Source organism: Mustela nivalis (assembly GCF_964662115.1).
Source record: "Mustela nivalis genome assembly, chromosome: 17".
Taxonomy (NCBI): Eukaryota; Metazoa; Chordata; class Mammalia; order Carnivora; family Mustelidae; genus Mustela; species Mustela nivalis.
In genome coordinates, this window is record NC_139036.1 from 48095613 (window position 1) to 48113239 (window position 17627).

Below are 17627 nucleotides of genomic sequence, written 5' to 3' on the forward strand. Positions count from 1 at the left end.
TCTGGGAAAAGGTACCTTCACACTATTATTTCCAGAACAACGAGATGTACAGAAGGAGAAATTACAATCTGTTGAGAAAATTGCAAAATTATTTCTGACACTATTTGCTATAATTTGACAATTCTGTCGTAAGAGTCTGAGAACGGCACCATTGTGAGATGTCTGAAAACCATTGTCCTAACTGAAATCTGTTCAAATAGAATAGTTAGTTGATTTTCAAGTCACATAAAAGCACAGATAGGGGCGCCTGGGTGGCTCAGTGGGTTAAAGCCTCTGCCTTCAGCTCGGGTCATGATCCAGGGTCCTGAGATCAAGCCTCGGCATCGGGCTCTCTGCTTAGCGGGAAGCCTGCTTCCCCTTCTCTCTCTGCCTGTCTCTCTGCCTTCTTGTGATCTCTCTCTGTCAAATAAATAAATAAAAATCTTAAAAAAGAAAAAAAAAGCACATATAGACCAGAGATCCTTCCTATTAAATCAAGGCATGAAATACCTACAAAGCCTATCACCAAAGCAATATAAATTTTAGTCTCAAAGTATCCTAGCCATTCATCTCAAGTCTATGTAAGTAAGGATCTTAAGATTTTTAAATTTTGACTTACACACTAAATGAAGTAATAAACAATGCTCCTTTATTTTTTTATTTTTTTTAAGATTTTAAAAATTATTTTAAAAATTAAAGATCTCCGCTGAGCAGAGAGCCTGATTCGGGGCTTGATCCCAGGACCCTGGGATCATGACCTGAGCCGAAGGCAGAGGCTTAACCCACTGAGTCACCCAGGTGCCCCAACAATGAAAAAAATCAAACAAAGAAAAAAATCAATGTCAGGAAAAGCAGACATGTTCTATTAATCTAGCTGGTTTTCACTCACACATATTTGTTCTCCATACATTTTTACTGTTTTCTTTTTTTTTTCTAAGATTTTATTTATTTATTTGACAGACAGAGATCACAAGTAGGCAGAGCAGCAGGCAGAGAGAGAGAGAGAGAGAGGAGGAAGCAGGCTCCCTGCTGAGCAGAGAGCCCAATGTGGGGCTCGATCCCAGGACCCTGGGAACATGACCTGACCCTAAGGCAGAGGCTTTAACCAACTGAGCCACCCAAGCGCCCCATACTGTTTTCTTTTAAATACATCGGACCTTTCACTTCTCTGTGTTCACAGAAGAGAAAAGTAGAATGGATAATCCCAAGCAATTGATTTGGGAATAAATGGCATTTTTTGGTAGCTTCCCATTAAAATGGGTCTGCGTGGGAGGAACGTGAACCGAGCAGAGTGGAGTGGGAAGGGAGACCCCGGGCACAATGGGGTGCAAAGGGAAGCCAGCTAAAGGCATAAAGACGAGCAAGAAATAACCTACTCAGATAACTGAGGGCCACTGCCATAACTTCCTCTGTATTTAACATCCACAGTGCTGAGTCTTCATTAATTTTAGATGAATTTCACGGTAGGTTTTGTGTAATTACCAACAGCTTGCATTACTAGCTCATGAGACAGCTCTATCTATGAAGAGATCTGGTTTCCTAAGCAGAGCCTCCTGGACCGCATGCCCACCTCCGTGTGAAGGTGAGCGCTGCCAAGGAGCTAACGAGTCCTCAAAAGCAGAAAAAGAAGGAGACCTTCTGCCCAAACCCTTTCAGGGTCAGAGCCCTAGCTCCCCAGAGCACTGGGAGAAATTCGTAGAGGGAAAGAAGCTTAAACTACCAAAGGTAGAAAATGATCATCTTTCACTGTAATTTAAATTTCTGCTGTTGCAATGATGCACATTTGTCACCAATGCTCTCTTTCTTATATACTGGCCTGCCCCTGGAAGAACAGTCTTTCTGGAAGCAATAACTTCTGTTGTTTCTGCCTCTGGAAGCACTGGAATAAGGATTATAGAACAGAATCATACTTTCATGAACCGAGCTCACCATCATGGGATACATACAAGGTCCACAAGGAAAGGCAGGAGCCTGTGACAGCAAATGCATGTGTGTGTTCCTGGCTGGGTGGAGGCCACCAGAGCAGATGGCTGGACTTTGCGGATGGAAGCAGGTAGCAAGCTGAGACCCCCAAGACATCCCAGGGAGGGGCAGGATCCACCGTCCAGAACCACAGGGCTGGGAGGCTTCCTGGTTCTCTGTCTAGCTCAGGGCCCCCTTTCTGGCTGCAGACAAGAATTACCAGACCGAACAGAAAAGCCAATGGCAGGGAACAGATTAACTTAGAATACATTAAGGGGGAAAAAAAAGGAAGGGGAGGGGGGAGGAAGAAGGGGAGGAAGAGAAGGTGGTATAAGAGAGAAACCCAAGAAAAATGAGAAGAGAGGCCTCGGAGAAGTTAGGAGGCAGTTAGGGCATTGACCAAAAGAAAGTGACTAAAGAAGCCAAGGACAAAATATCCTGGCGCATGGCACCAGGCTTGTAGGACAAGTTCATCCAGTGCTCTCTGAGCAAAGGGTACCTTACAGATTTGAAGAAGGGGAGAGGGGCCAGTAGGGAGAAAAGAGGCTCTCGAGGACCCAGAGGTAGCCAGGTATGATTAGTGAGAAGCCAGGCTAGCGTGCATGGGCTCCCACCATGTCTCTGGCAGACTGTGATCTAGGTTCTTTCCCTACTGTTAATTGGTCCTTCCTTTCTCAAAAGCTGGCTTCAGAGCTTTCTAAGTGAGAGGTACAGAAACTTCAGCTCCTTCGAGGGCTGTGTGAAAGCTTGACGAACATATGACCCTATCACCACCAAACACAAATCCACAAACACCTGCAAGATTTCACATTCAATTTGCAAGCAGGTACAGACTTCTCCCTTCCCCTCCCCAAGGTTAAAAACCCCGATTTAATGGGCTCCCTGCTCGGCGGGAAGCCTGCTTCTCCCTCTCTGACTCTCTGGATTGTATTCCCTCTCTCTATGTCTCTCTATCTGTGACATAAATAAATAAAATCTTAAAAACAACAACAACAACAACCCGGATTTCAAGAACTCATTACATTATTTTCAGGAAGATGTATAGAGGTTCGATGTACACCCTTTGGGTAGTGGGGTATGCAGTCTTTTAGAAGTCTGGGCAGGACAAGAGAGAGGGCAAGGTGAAGTCCTGCCCCAAGAAAACAACAAAAGCTTTGTGGGGTGTTTTTGTTTTTTTTTTTCCACTCCTGTGGCCAAGACTTTCGTGGGAAAATAGGTGGTTCCTTTCTAGACACTTTACAACCAACCAAAAGTTGAAAAGCAAATATTCTAAAACATATTTAAGTGCTTGCCTAAGTTAAAAAAGAAAGAAAAACTGGCACACTGACTTTTAAGCTATTAATCAGGAAGAAAAAAAATTGAATTAGCCACTTTTTAATTGAGAATGTATCATGTTTCATGCTATGCAAATACTTGCTTTAAGATTCTTCGAGACCTTCCTTAAAAAGAATGACAAAGTGGGTGAACACTTTTAAGAGACTCTCATTTAAGAGACTCGCAGAAGACTGCCTTTCACTGCCCAGGAGAGTGTGGACCTGCCCTGTGACAGTCCCCAAGTACAGCCACTGCTTTGGGAGCGGCGTCATCTGCTGAATGCTCGAGCGGGCGTCAACGGATGCCCAGCCCAGGTTAACTCAAGGTGGGGACAACCCGTTTGATGAGTCCTTTCTCCAGCCCCAAATCACCATGAAATCTACAAGCTGGCTCCATGAAAGCTTCCAAAGCTAGTTTGAGGGCTCCCTGCTTGTGTCACAGGGTCACCCCCTCCCTAAGCAATAGCTTCACACCAGTGAGAGATCTGGGTTTGTACTCTACAACAATGGGCAGAAATACAAACTGACAGGGCTGACCCAGGGAACCACCCTGCTTTACGGTGGCAAAAACCTCATTTTCCCTTTACACGCCCATTGGGGCCCCTGTATGAACTCCAAAAATAGAAAAACGTGGCCCCCCCCCCAAAAAAAATCACATTTTTTCCCTTGGCTTGCTTTGAAGTACTGAACACTTACCAACCAATAGTGCCCACCCACGCTCCGTGCCGTGCTGGGCGAGGGACCACCGGCCCCCACTGCAGTGCCGTGCCAGAGTCCAGAAGGAGCAACAGGATGTTTCTGGGCGGGAAAACTGGAGCTACTGGGTCAACTCTGCCAAATCACACAAAATGCTCAAATTCTTAGGCCACAGTACAGCTAAGGACTTTGAGATTTTGAATCCTGCAATTCCTGAAAGCCGTCTAAGCTGTGGGTCATATATTTTAAACGTTTAAAATTCTATTGTTTGAGATGAACACTCTGTATGAATTATAAATTCATACAGTTGGAAGGAGCTCTTGATCACCTGCCCCCAGAAACTTCTGGGCCCTGCCCTTGCTACATCTGCTGCCAAAGCAACTCTCACCTAATTCAGAATCTCAAGATATGTTTTTCCCTTCCACAAGACTTTCGTCCCACAAATCAGACCTCATGAGATAAAATTCGCTTCAGGCTGTTAAGCCTCTGCCAACAGCCCTCTTGATCGCAGTCAGACCTTAAAACAAAAGCTAGGCTGACCAAAGAAGTTCAGCCTCTGGCTCAGAGTATGATCAATAGTCATTTCTGTTGGGAGTTTTAGCCTTAAAAAAAATTAATGTTCCTGCTTTACTATTAACCTTCCCCATCAGGATCGAATACCACTCATCATATCCCCACAGACATTAGTCTACCCTGGGATATTAAAACAAAAGCAACTCCTTTCCCATGGGTTTTCTACTACTCTGACTTATTTTCCACTTCAATTTTGCCTCTGAACTTCGCCAGGGCAAGCAGCTCAACTTGCCCTGAGGACAAGTCCCTTCAGACTTCTAGGGCAGGTACTGTAGTTTCTACTCCAAATTCTTCCGGGGCGGGGCGGGGGGGGGTGGGGAAGTTGAGGCAGATGGCAGCCCAAGGAGGAGCCACATCAAATTAGTCATTGCCATGGCCTGATACTCTAAAGGTCATTTCCAAAGGGCATCTATATTTGAGGACACCAAGATGGCTCCTGTACAGCGAATGGGAGGAGCGGTTCCATCGTTTTTATCAAAGGAAATAGAAAGAGGCAGGAAATGCTCCAAGAGCAGGGGCTGTGGAGCAAGCCTGCCTTAAGCCCCAGCTCTGGGCTTATCTCCCAGCTCCCTTGCCCTCTGGATGGCTTTATCCTATCCACACCCTCAACTGGCTTTTCCTTATTTGTCATCATTAGGTCCAAACAGCACCCACCCAACACACACACACACACACACACACACACACACATATCCCTCTACCTGCTCTCAGAGGTAAAATATCAGCAAGGTGCTATTAAAATTTACCATGTGGTCCACTTCTATTAACACTCACCTACAAACATCTTCACAGTCTACTACATCTGCCAGGGGCCTCTTTTAAGATCTGCCTGTGGAACAAAATCACTGCCTGCTCAGTCTGGGAGGCCGTCCCACGATTACATACCTGGTCCTGCCATCATGACTGGAAGGCTTGCTGCCAGCCTTCTGCGGTCAAGGCACACAGAGGGGTCTCTCCTAGGGTTTTCTTTGGGGCCATGTGTGCCCATACTCCTTTGCTCTATTTCAGTCTATGCCAATCCAATTCCAATAAGCGGATCACTTATTTATCTGGCTGTGATGTTGAGGTTTCCAGTGCCTGGAGACATTGGCTGCTCCCCCTCAGGCATGAGTTGACAGATACCTGACCCCTTCCCTCTGCGCTGTTCTCAAGCAGCTTCGGTGCTAATTTCCACTGGAGAGTTTCTGGGCACCACTTTGGTGCCCACACTGCCGCTGAGTCACATAGGTCTCTATGTTATCTGGTTCTGCAAATTTCCTGTATGCTTTTTTTTAACATGTATATACTTTTCGATCCCCTTAATATTCAGACATGCAAGTCTCCCAGAAAACACATCACTCTTATCCTCGATAAATACCTCCACTCTGGTTATCAGAGGACCTGGTCTGGGGACCCAATCCATTCTTCCAAAACAAAACAAAAGAAAGGAAAGTTACCTAGGAAACCAGGTAATACCGTCCCACATCAGTTTTCTCTCTCAGAATCACAATCGCAAAAGCTATAAAGGAAATGTAACTGCCATCTCTGCCTCAAGTCCTTTTCCTGCTTAGAAATTGAAAGTTCTGGTGAAGATCCAGGTGTTTCCTATAACTCCCTCCCAAGTGACAGGTGATCTGAGGAGGCAGACTCCTCCCCTCATCTAGAAGTTTGGCTCAGAAGGAAGGGCAAGTCTGCCCATCTGCAGGGCCAGGTCTAAACACAGTTGCCTCTTTTCTCTCCAGTGGTCAATCTCCCAACATCAGGAAGATCCCTCCACCCCTACTGCTGTCTAGCGCCCTCTTTAGAGCCCATCTAGCATTATTTTTGAGTAGTATGGGGGCTATTCACAAACACTTGCTGAACACCCAAGGGTAGAGCACTCTGGTTTGCTGATAAGAGCTGGGGAGGGAGTGAGGAGTGTCAGAGGGAGGAAATACAAATAGGAAAAGGGCACAATCTCCATCTTCTAGATAGAGGAAGACTACTACGTCCCTGACTGTGGGCTGCATATGGAAGACTCTGCCCTTGAGGCCTCAGTTTGGAGCCCCATGCTACCGATGGCATACTCAGCAAGTGATGCCTCCTGAGGCTGGGGCAGGAACCCTGGCAACGAGGCCCATATGAAGGCTTCAGGAGGTAAGGCAACCCCAGCCCAGAGGATGGAGAGGTGCGGAGGAGATGGGCTGAGGGCCTGGGCTGTCTTGCTCACCTATTTCTCCCCAGCACATAGTAGATGCTCGATGAATATGTTTCAAAAATGGGTGACAGTTGTCAAGAATAGATTTAAGAGCAAATAAGGAGAGCAGCTTTAAATTTATCTAGAAATTCTGAAAAACAGGTGCCAAGGGAAGTGTAATACCAGTGAGTTGCAGAGTATGCACAGCCAATGTTTTCTGCCAGAAGTAATTTACATTTCTTTTCACTGCAAATGCAAGCTGGCCCTCACCTAGTCCTTTACCAAGTGCTGTGATTTTTATCTTTAAACCTCTCCTCTCTCTCTTTCCAATTTCGCTGCCACCACTCTGGTCCAAACGACCACCTTTTTGCTTGGAAGACAGAAGCAGCCCCCTCATGGCTCTCCCCACAGTGACTCCCCTTTATTCGCCCAATAGCAGTGGAAGTGGTTTTAAAAATTCCTAATATGGGGGCCCGCTGCCTGGCTCGATCAGCAGCGCATGTGACTCCTGATCTCAGGGTGGGTCTTGCGTTCAAGCCCTACACTGGGTGCAGAGCTTACTTAAAAACAAAATTTAAAAATTTAAAAAAATCCTGGGGCGCCTGGGTGGCTCAGTCGGTTAAGCAGCTGCCTTGGGCTCAGGTCATGATCCGAGGGTCCTGGGATGGAGCCCCACATCAGGCTCCCTGATCTGTGGAGAGCCTGCTTCTCCCTCTCCGTCTGCCTGCTGCTCTACCTACTTGTGCTATCTGTCAAATACATAAATAAAATCTTTAAAAATTTTTAAACACATAATCCTAACATGAGCGTACCATATCCTTGCTCAAAACCCTATGAGAGCTTCTTGTGGCTCATGGACTAGGAGCCATGTTCTGAAAAGTGCTATATGGTCCAGCCCCTCCTGCCTTCTGCCTCAGCTGGGCCCATGCCTCTCTCCTCCTGGTTTATTATATTCTAGGCACCTTCCTGCTCCCAGGAGGAAGGGAGGGAGGCCTTTCAGGAACTGAACCACCTGCTCCCTCTTCAGGAAACGGCTCTACCCCCTCACCTCATTCCCATTTGTGCTTTCCTTTGTAGCACTTCTCACTATTCTTTAGGACGTCTTTTTTAGCAGACCTCTGCTTTTCTCCTTCCTCCAGGAGGGCAAGGACCTTGTCAGTTTTGCCCACTGCTGTAGACACAGTACCTAGCACACCACCTGACCCATTGCGCAACCTCCTTTAATGTCTGTTGGGTGATGAATGAATGAATGCAAGCGTGGTAGAAAACAAGCCGAAACCTGAGATACGGCTCTTCAAAACTTGGGTCCATAGAAGGAGTCAAACAGTTTTTAGAGTAGAATAATCCAGAACGGGAAATAAGGGGGGAAAGAGTCTTGGGAATCCATGCCTGGAGCTGTCCAGTGGGTTCAGACCCATCTCACAGAAGAAGCATGTTCTGTGCCTTTGTCCCAGACTTGAAATGCGTTCTCCTGCCAACTTTTAAGGGTGGCCTTCTCATCTGGGTGGGCTTCCTGTCCCAGGCTCAGGAGGCATCACTCTCACGGAGTATGTCATCGGACGAATGGGGCTCCAACCTGAGACCCCAAGGTTATAACCTTCCCTATATAGCCAGGTCAGGGACGCCTAATTTTCATAAGCAAGACTATGCAGACTTGCAAGAAATGTTCATTTAGGATTCTGAATTTCAACTACTCACACCAGTCCTGTAATTAGGCAGCATGTGATATTTTTTTTTCTCTAGGACCATATCTACCATATAATTTTATATTACAAAGATACATTTATACTGTGACAGAAAATCCACCAAAAATGCTTCAAATGGAAACTATCTTGGAATAAGATTAGCAACATGTCGATAATTATTGAAACAATGATAGATACATGGGCCTCATTATATTATTCTCCACTTTTGTGAATTTAAAAAATGTTTCCAGAATTAATTTTTTTTAAAAGGAACTAGTGCAATTATATACAAATTTGATCAGCTCTAACAAAATACCCTGTAGGATACTAACAAACTCTGATATGGCTGGGATTCTATTTTACTGAACATCCCAAAACAGGCCAAAGAACCAAAGCCAGTGACTCGTTTCATGAAGTTTTCCTCTTGATCCCGAGGTGTGGCCATTTCCCTAAGAAAGCACCACACCAAAAATCATCGAGCATGGAGTTGAGGTGGGTACCACTTAGCAACTCGAGTTGTCACCTTTGATCGCCTGGTAGTGAGGCCACTGGCCTCTGCCTCCTTTTATGGGGGGAAAAAAGGGCTAAAAATCTACCCTCCATATCAAACCCCAAAGCAGACAGCTGCAGGAAGGAGCTGAGCAACAAAGCTTCCTGTTGAACACGGCTCCCACGGCAGACGGGGCCCAGGCTCCCTGCCAAGTGCTCCCCAGGCACAGGTGCTCCATGGTTAGCACACCACAGAGCATCTAACACCAAGCCACCTCAGAACGCGCCCAGCAGATGCATATTAGCCATCTCATCTCAACTTCAGCCCTGTGGTTACTTTACACATGGAATGATGGGAAATGCTGACCACGAACAGAAGCTCATCCATTCCAAGTCAAGATGCCGACTGTGTGAGAATCAGCAAACCCTTAGCCCCAGTCCTTCCTGTACGTGCCTCGCAACGTCCTCCAGAATCCCCAGACATCAGCTCATTCTATCCTAACGGCCACTTAGGATGCGAAATTGAGGCAGCAGGAGCCTAAGAAATCCCCAAGTCCCCTAAAGAAGTATCTGGCTCCTGAGCCGGGGGTCTTCACCTCTACCCTGCAGGGCTCTGATGACTGGCCGTCCCACAACCTCCTCCACACCTCTTCCCTTCTCTCCTCCCCATGCCACACTTTCTACATACATCCTGTTCCCTCTAGATATGCTTTGCTGGACACTCCCAATTGCTAGCTCCCCCCCTTTCTTCCTTCTCAGTCTCCCCCTTCCTAGGAAGGAGCCTTCACACTTAAATCACAATGTAATATACACATACAATGTATACATCTCTTGACTTGTTTACTGTCTGGACTAGATAATGTGCTATGTGCCCGCAGAGACCACATCTGTTTTGCTCCCCACTGGATTTCCAAGGACAGGCACAATGGTTGGCTCCAGTAGATGCTCAAATATTTATTGAACGCGTAATAATCATTGTTTAGTCAGTCCTTTCAGTGAAAAGATTTTTAAATTCTCTATTTCAAGCCCCAAATGATAAATATGACCATTTTTAGGAACACTGTTTAAAAGGCAGCGTTAGATGCAAAAAGGAATTTAAAATTGAATATGAAAACAGGCCAGCTTACGCCAGCTGTAAGAAACAACAGAGAAATGAAACTCAGAAGTGCCTGTTGTGATTCTGAAAGGTTAGTGCAGGAGGGATCCGAGAGGTGGGTTTAAATCTCAAATCCCAAAGAAGCTTAAGACTGAAGTGGGCTCTGCTTGCCTGTGCTTTTCTCAAAAAAAATTTTTTTTAAGACTTTATCTATTTATCTGACAGGCAGAGATCACAAGTAGACAAGAGAGGCCAGCAGAGGTTTGGGGGGTGGAATTAGGTTCCCTGCTGAGCAGAGAGCCAAGGCAGGGCTCATTCCCAGGACTCTGAGATCATGACCTGAGCCAAGGCAGAGGCCCAATCCACTGAGCACCCCAGGCGCCCCCATCTCAACTATTAGGATAAGCCCAGGAGGCACTCAATTTGTTAGGTCCAATAACCTGCCTGGGAAAAAGCCCTTAGAACCAACACTCCAGGGGCGCCTGGGTGGCTCAGTGGGTTGAGGCCTCTGCCTTCGGCTCAGGTCATGATCTCAGGGTCCTGGGATCGAGTCCCGCATCCGGCTCTCTGCTCAGCAGGGAGTCTGCTTCCCTCCCTCTCCCTCTGTCTGCCTCTGACTACTTGTGATCTCTGTCAAATGAATAAATAAAATCTTAAAAAAAAAAAAAAAAAGAACCAACACTCTAGGCAAACCCAAAAGCGAAAGGCTCCCTGATTGTTTCAAAGCCCACCTGCGTTTCCCATCCCACCAGCTCCACAGAGAAGGACTGGATTCTGCTCTCAACGGTCCCACTTATGCTCCCGGTGACCCAGCTTGCGGCTTCTGTTCACCAAAGGAAAATCTTGCCTTTCAAGGACTTAGGTCGCCCGCAACTGGCACAGGGGCTATTCTTTAAAGGTTGAGCAAAATTCTCCCAATTCATAGTGATGCCCTGAACAAGAACTCAGATTTTTTTTTTAAGATTTTATTTATTTCTTTGACAGAGAGACATCACAAGTAGGCAAAGAGGCAGGCAGAGAGAGGAGGGGGAAGCAGGCTCCCCGCTGAGCAGAGAGCCCAGTGCACGTGGCTTGAGAGGATTCCAAGAACAGGCAGGGTCCACCTGAAAGCAACCAAAGAGCTCACATTGGAGAGCAACAGAAGCCCTCATCTTTGCTGTGTGACCTTGGATGAGGTTCGTACTTCTCTGAACTTCAGTGCTCTCATCTTACAATAAGATTGTAAGGGCCGTGTGAAACTGAAAAAGAGACAGTGCCTGGCACACACAGCAATTCTCCATAAATGAGAGTTACTCATATTGTTATCACCTGACTACTGGTTTCTGCTTTACAAAGCATGATCACAGACACCCAAGTGAGACTTCACGAGCCCTGAATGAAGGAACTCCTTTCAACCATTTAATTTCTCAGATTCTGGGGCACCTGGGTGGCTCAGTCGTTAGGCATCTGCTTTTGGCTCCGGTCACAATCCCAGGGTCCTTGGATCAAGCCCTGCCTCGGGGGGGTCCCTGCCCTGCGCGGAGTCTGCTTCTCCCTCTCTCACTCCCCCTGCTTGTGTTCCTTCTCTCACAGTGTCCCTCTCTGTCAAATAAATAAATAAAATCTTTTAAAAGAATAAATAAGTAAATAACTTCTCAGATCCTTAGTTCATAAACTCACATAATCTGATACTGTGTTGAAGGGAGTCAGCGGAGGAGACTGAGAAATCAAGTCTTCGTTTTGGAAAAGAGAGCCTCGAGGCCCAGGGCCCAAGAACACACACAATACCAAGATAAACCCAGGACTGGGAGCAGGCCTTCCGATGCCCACTCTAGAGCTCTCTCTGCCTCACCCAGGGCTAGTCAAGGGCTTCTGCACATTCATGACCTCCTAGGCCCCTACTGTGTAATGGCATTTCATGATACTTTACCCAAAGCAATTAAACATCACAAGGAGTTTTGAAAGGGGAAACACAGAATCTTGTATATAACCTTGAGGAGCATTAAAATTCACATGTAAGACTATGCAGGTTTCCAATCTTCTTATAATGATATTTATTTTTAACTTGGGATTTAAAGTTGACAAAGACCTTAATGAACAGGCAGGACAAAGGGAGCTGTCTGCCCATGGCTCGTTAGCTCCTAGAGTTAATGCTCCTCATGGGGACAAGAGTCAGCCAAAGGACAGAGTTCCAGGCAAACAGGAAAACGTTCCTCCGGCCCACAGATCAAGGATTATTGCCTAGGCTCCAAGTGGCAAATCTTTGGAGGTATTCACCGGCTTCAGCCCAGAGCCACCCACCAGTTAACCCTAACCCTGTCATTCAGTACCATCAACTGACATTGGGTGCCCACTATGTGCCAGGCACGGGAGTGGCTTCATGTAATCCCCACAACTACCTATAAAGACCGCACTACTGGGGTGCCTGGGTAGCTCAGTCAGTTCAGCGTCTGCTTTTGTCGTGATCTCAGGGTCCTGGGATCCAGCCCCGCGTCCGACCCCTGCCCAGCAGGGAGTTCGTTTCTCCCTCTCCCACCACTCCCCCCCCGCTCATGCACGTACATGCTCTCTCTCTCAAATAAATAAAATATTTTTTTAAAAATGAAGAATGCACTACTATAGTTAATCTGATCTAGAGCCCACTACTGTAAGACGTACCATTATATTATGTACCAAAAAAGGACATCATTGCCAACTACAACTGTGAGACCCCAGAGATTATAAGATATTTTTCTTCAGAAATGTTAAAATGAGTAAAACTGTACTTGTCTTACCATTGTTGGAATGTGAATACTGTCCCATTTTGCAGATAAAGAAACTGATGTACATAAAGAGAAAAAACAATTTGCCCAAAGTCACACAGCTGCTAAATGGAAGCATTGGGATATGCCCTGGTAGGTCAGGTCACCTTTTCACAGCAGTAAACTCAAATTTCCTGGCAGCCACATGAATGACCCAAAAAGGCACCAGGTAGAGACACAGGACATAGGGTGCTAACTTCTGGTCCACCATAAGCACAGTAACTGTGGCAATTCTCTGAACATCTCTGAACCTGACCTTTCATACGTCCAAAGAAGGCACTGTGCTACAACTGCCATACGTCTTCTGGAAGAAGCAACATAGTACAATGGAAAAAGCATGTTTTGGAATCACAAAGTCCTCGACTGACATTCTTGCTCCACTATCTAACCAGCTTATCATTCTAGACAAGTTACTGAGGCTGCTCAGAGCCTCAGTTTGCTTGTCCATAAAATGAAGCTCCCACGATCTATCTCCCTTAGAAGGCTGCTCATGGACTGGAGAAGATACCTATATCCACATCCACATCTATCTGATAGAGAGATCTCCTGGAGAGAGAGAAAGATAGTAGTACAGAACAGAATTGAAATTCAACAAACGCTTTCTTTTCTATACTAGTTGCCTTCTGCTTTGGGACAGAATCAAAGAACAAACATTCCCTGTGACCTCAACAATGCCCAAGGGGGACCCTCAGGGGAGAATAAGGATCAGAGAGAAGAAGGTAGATGCTGAGGGATAGTCTGGCAAAGAAAATGAAGTGGAAGCACCTAGAAGCCAGGGACAGTATTTGTCTAACAAACTTCCAAGTTTTTGAATAAATAGATAGCAGAAAGGGAAAAAAGAAAGAACAGGAACCAATACCATGAAATGATACCAGTGAATAGATATGAGAATGCAGATTATCTTATACCAAACCTGAAACAGAAAACCACTCTTTTTTTTTTTTTTTAAAGATTTTATTTATTTATTTGAGAGAGAGACAGTGAGAGAGAACATGAGCGAGGAGAAGGTCAGAGGGAGAAGCAGACTCCCCGCGGAGCTGGGAGCCCAATGTGGGACTCGATCCCGGGACTCCAGGATCATGACCTGAGCCGAAGGCAGTTGTCCAACCAACTGAGCCACCCAGGCGCCCAGAAAACCACTCTTTGAAGTTTCAGTTTGATACCAGAAGTGAATTAAAGTGGGAAGAATTTCCCATTGTTCTGTTTTGTTCTTACATTAAATAATATTCTGTGCATTTCTCCCCTTTCTTTTCTCAAGAACTTCAGAACAACCTCAGAAGAGAGCTTTTGACTTGGAGGGAAGGCAAATCATAGGGCACATAGAACTAAACCCTCCACCCCTTTTGGTTTTTTCCACCATAACCCACAATGCCTTCCAGGTTCTGGTACACTACCGACTTAATAAAAATAAGTCGAATGATGGGGCGACTGGGTGGCTAGGTGGCTTAAGCCTCTGCCCTCGGCTCAGGTCATGATCTCAGGGTCCTGAGATCAAGCCCAGCATCAGCACTGGGCTCTCTGCTCAGCGGGGAGCCTGCTTCCCCCTCTCTCTCTGCCTGCCTCTCTGCCTACTTGTGATCTCTGTCTGTCAAATAAATAAAACCTTTAAAAAAAAAAATTAGTCAAATGAATATTTTTAAGCTACATGCAATTTCTTTTTGACGAAGACTCCAAAACACCTTGTACATTTATTCTACCTGAAAGCCTAATCTCTTCTGCTTTTCCAGAAGTATTCTAAAATCATCATCTCTAATGAACAAACAATACATTTGGTACATGTGATTTCTCCAACCCTCTCATAGGAGGACATTCTCCTCTCTTCAAATCTCCAGGCCCCAGAAACTCAGCCCAAGCAAACTCCTGCACTTGCCCTCCCCCACTCTGTCCCAGTCCCTGGGTCCCTTGTCGGTTGTCTCCATTACCACCAACCTCCAACTTGAATCGGGTTGTTAATCTCCTTCCTCTCAGGCACAGCCCCTCTTCCTGCAGATAAATGAACAGGCCAAGCTGAGTTCACCCAGAGCCCTCCATACGCTGACTGGAGGCCTTCACTGACACTCCTGGAGAGCCCCATGTGAAAGAAACTGTCTGCCTAAAGACCCACTCTGTACCCATCACCTTAGGAGGCTTACTTGTTTTCTGAAAGTTTGGACCAACTACCCATTCCTGGAAGAATCTGAAATACCAAAATATCTTAAGGGTTAAGAAAAGCTAATAAGGGGCGCCTGGGTGGCTCAGTTCGTTGAGCAACCGCCTTCGGCTCAGGTCATGGTCCTGGAGTCCTGGGATCCAGTCCCGCATCGGGCTCCCAGCTCCATGGGGAGTCTGCTTCTCCCTCTGACCTTCTCGCCTCTCATGCTCTCTCTCACTGTCTCTCTCTCAAATAAATAAATAAAAATCTTTTAAAAAAAAGAAAAGCTAATAAGAATGACTGCTTGGAATGACTCTTCCAATACCTCCTACGAGATAAGCTTCACAGTGTCACCTAGTTCTAACCCCTCAAACCTAGACTCCTCAAATATCCCCTTACTCTGGAGTTCAAGGATCATTTGCCCCTCCGTTTTTCCTTATTGGTTTCCTTATAACAGCCACTCCTTGGTTTCTTCCACCTCACATCTGGCTCCTGAAAGGACTCCTTTAAATCCTTTGATGGGGATCATCAAACATGCAGAAGGCTGGTTCCTTTCAATTCTTGAGCAGAGCTGCCACGGTGGACTTCAAACAGGAATATGGTACCACCCCTGCCTTCAAGGAGCCCACGCTTTCCCTTAAACTCTAAAAAAGTATGCCCTTCCAGCGCAGCGTCTGTAAAACGTAGTGACAAAGTACTTCATAGCTTTGGAGAAAAAGAGCGAGGGTGGGAACAGACTTTGCCCTTATATTTGATGCCCTGTAACCATAACAACCGATGGTTTAAGTAACCATCAACCCACTGAGGGGCTAAGTTTTCCAAAAAACCGTTTTCAAAAGGGGAAAACTCCCCTGCACCAACTCCCGCGTCGGCCGTGCAATTCGGGCGGCGTGCATGGTGCAACTGGAGTTGCGGTGCATTCCTTCTCCCCGTCCCTCGGCTTCGCTGGTGTGCTCGCCAGCGGCCAGCAGCCACAGCCTCCACCGTCACCCCCGCGCTCGCGGGCAGGGCACCTGGCGTTAGGCCTCAGCCCAATGTCACTTGTTAACCTTCCGATCCCCCGGCTCTCGGCACGCCGCCGCCCCCTGTCCACGGCCACCCGCGATCTCCAGGAGTTGGGGGGAAACAACCCGAGCGCAGTGAGCCCCTGACAGATCCGCGTAAAAGTAACCGCGGTTCTTGACTTGCAAAGCGTTTCGTGACGTGGGCGAGGGGGGCGGCAGGAACCCGGGGCCCCATTCATAAATTTACAAGCTGTTTTCCCTTAGTTGCGTGTGGACTGCCCTCCCTGGTCCCGGCCGAGCCGGGAACCCGCGGACCGCAGGCTCGGGGTACGGGAGGCGGGGGCGGTGGGGGGGGGGGGGACGGACGGGCTGGCCGCCGCCACCGGTCGGGGTCAAGCCTAAACCGCCACACCCGACCCCGAAGGAAAGAGGGGTTCGCCCGGGGGCGTCGCGGGTGGGCGTCTCCGTCAACACGGGGCCGTGACAGCGGGGCGGAGCCCTGGGGGGGCCCGGATCCCCGCGCCCCGCCTCACCAACGGCCGCCGGCCCCCAGCGCAGCCGGGACCCAGCGGGGTTGGACCGCCCCCAGCCCGGGCCTTCTCTGCGGACGCCCCTTCCACCGCCCCCCTGCCCGGCCCCAGTCGCGCTCACCCCGGCTCTGCTGGCTCCTTCATTGTACTGCGCCGGCGTCCGTGCTCCGCGGCCGCCGCGGATCCGGCTTGGGCTCCAGCTCCGGCCGCTGTCCTGCCGCCCGCCCGCCCCCGGGCACCGGCCGCCCCGCCCCGCCGGCAGACCCGCCCCGCGCCCGCGGCCGCCGCCGCCAACCAGAGGACGGCAGGGGCGGAGCAGGCCGCGCGCCAGGCCCGGCCAATCCAGCCCCTACCCGCGCGCCGGGGAGCGGCCGCGGAAATGGGCGCGCGATTGGCCAGGTCTGTTAAAGGGACCGCCGCCCACGGGGCTAGAGAGGGGCGGCGGCGGCGTTACTGTTAAGAAGTCCGGATGGGAGGGGTAAGAGCTTCTCTTCTCTTCGGGCTGCAAAGCTTTCTTCAGTTCTTTGCACTTATTAATTTACTCTTCTTGCAGTCTAGCAAACAAGTGGAGACAGAACCTGGCCGGGTTGGAGGGAGAAACTGAGGCTACGAGAACCAGGGGTCCCGCGCGGGGCATATTCACTAAAATTTGGGTTTTAGAAGGCCGTCATCTATCCCGCCCAGTCCCAGAAATTCACTTGAAAAGGCACATTCTCAGTCTCACCATGGAGGATTTTAACATGAAGATCCCTAGGTCCCACCCGAGTCTCTAATTGTCCACTTCTGGAATGGGTCTGGAGAAAATATGCCTTTTTCAACATCCCTCCCCCGAGGTAAATCTAATGTAGATGGTACAAACAGATCCACGCACGCTCAGGTGCATCTTTCGAGTCCATCATAGTCATGAAATTCAAATTTAACTGTCAAAAATAAAGCTAAACCCTTTTTTATCCTCAAAATCAGTAATATGGCTTGGAGACTCTCTAGTGGGCAGGAGGTCGCCTACTAAGAAACTCAGAGCAGTTCCCTGAGAGCGTCCTGCGAAGAATTGAATTTGAAGGGAACCGGGGTGTGATGAAGCAAGAAACCAGTCTTGTCCTCTGACTGGTGAGACAGTGTTGAAATATCTTAATGGCAAACACACCCAGACCCAGTCATAAGCCCTGGAGCACGCCTTGGCCCTCTGGAGCATCCCTCCAACGCCTGAGCCCTGCCCGCCCTCCCAGCCACATTC

General features: G+C 47.9%; 2 protein-coding genes across 4 annotated transcripts in view; one reads left to right on the forward strand and one right to left on the reverse strand.

The window, feature by feature from the left end:
* The window catches only part of TEX2 (testis expressed 2), a 105505-nt gene extending 88850 nt beyond the window's left edge, over positions 1-16655 (reverse strand). For 2 of the 3 annotated variants that reach the window (XM_082706640.1, XM_082706639.1), the window contains exon 1: positions 16515-16655. The gene's annotated coding sequence lies outside the window, so the exon portion shown is untranslated. The remainder of the gene's footprint in view (positions 1-16514) is intronic. The other variant, XM_082706638.1, reaches the window with a different exon arrangement.
* TACO1 (translational activator of cytochrome c oxidase I) overlaps positions 1-17627 on the forward strand; it is a 742329-nt gene that overhangs the window by 512348 nt on the left and 212354 nt on the right. The window lies entirely within an intron of this gene.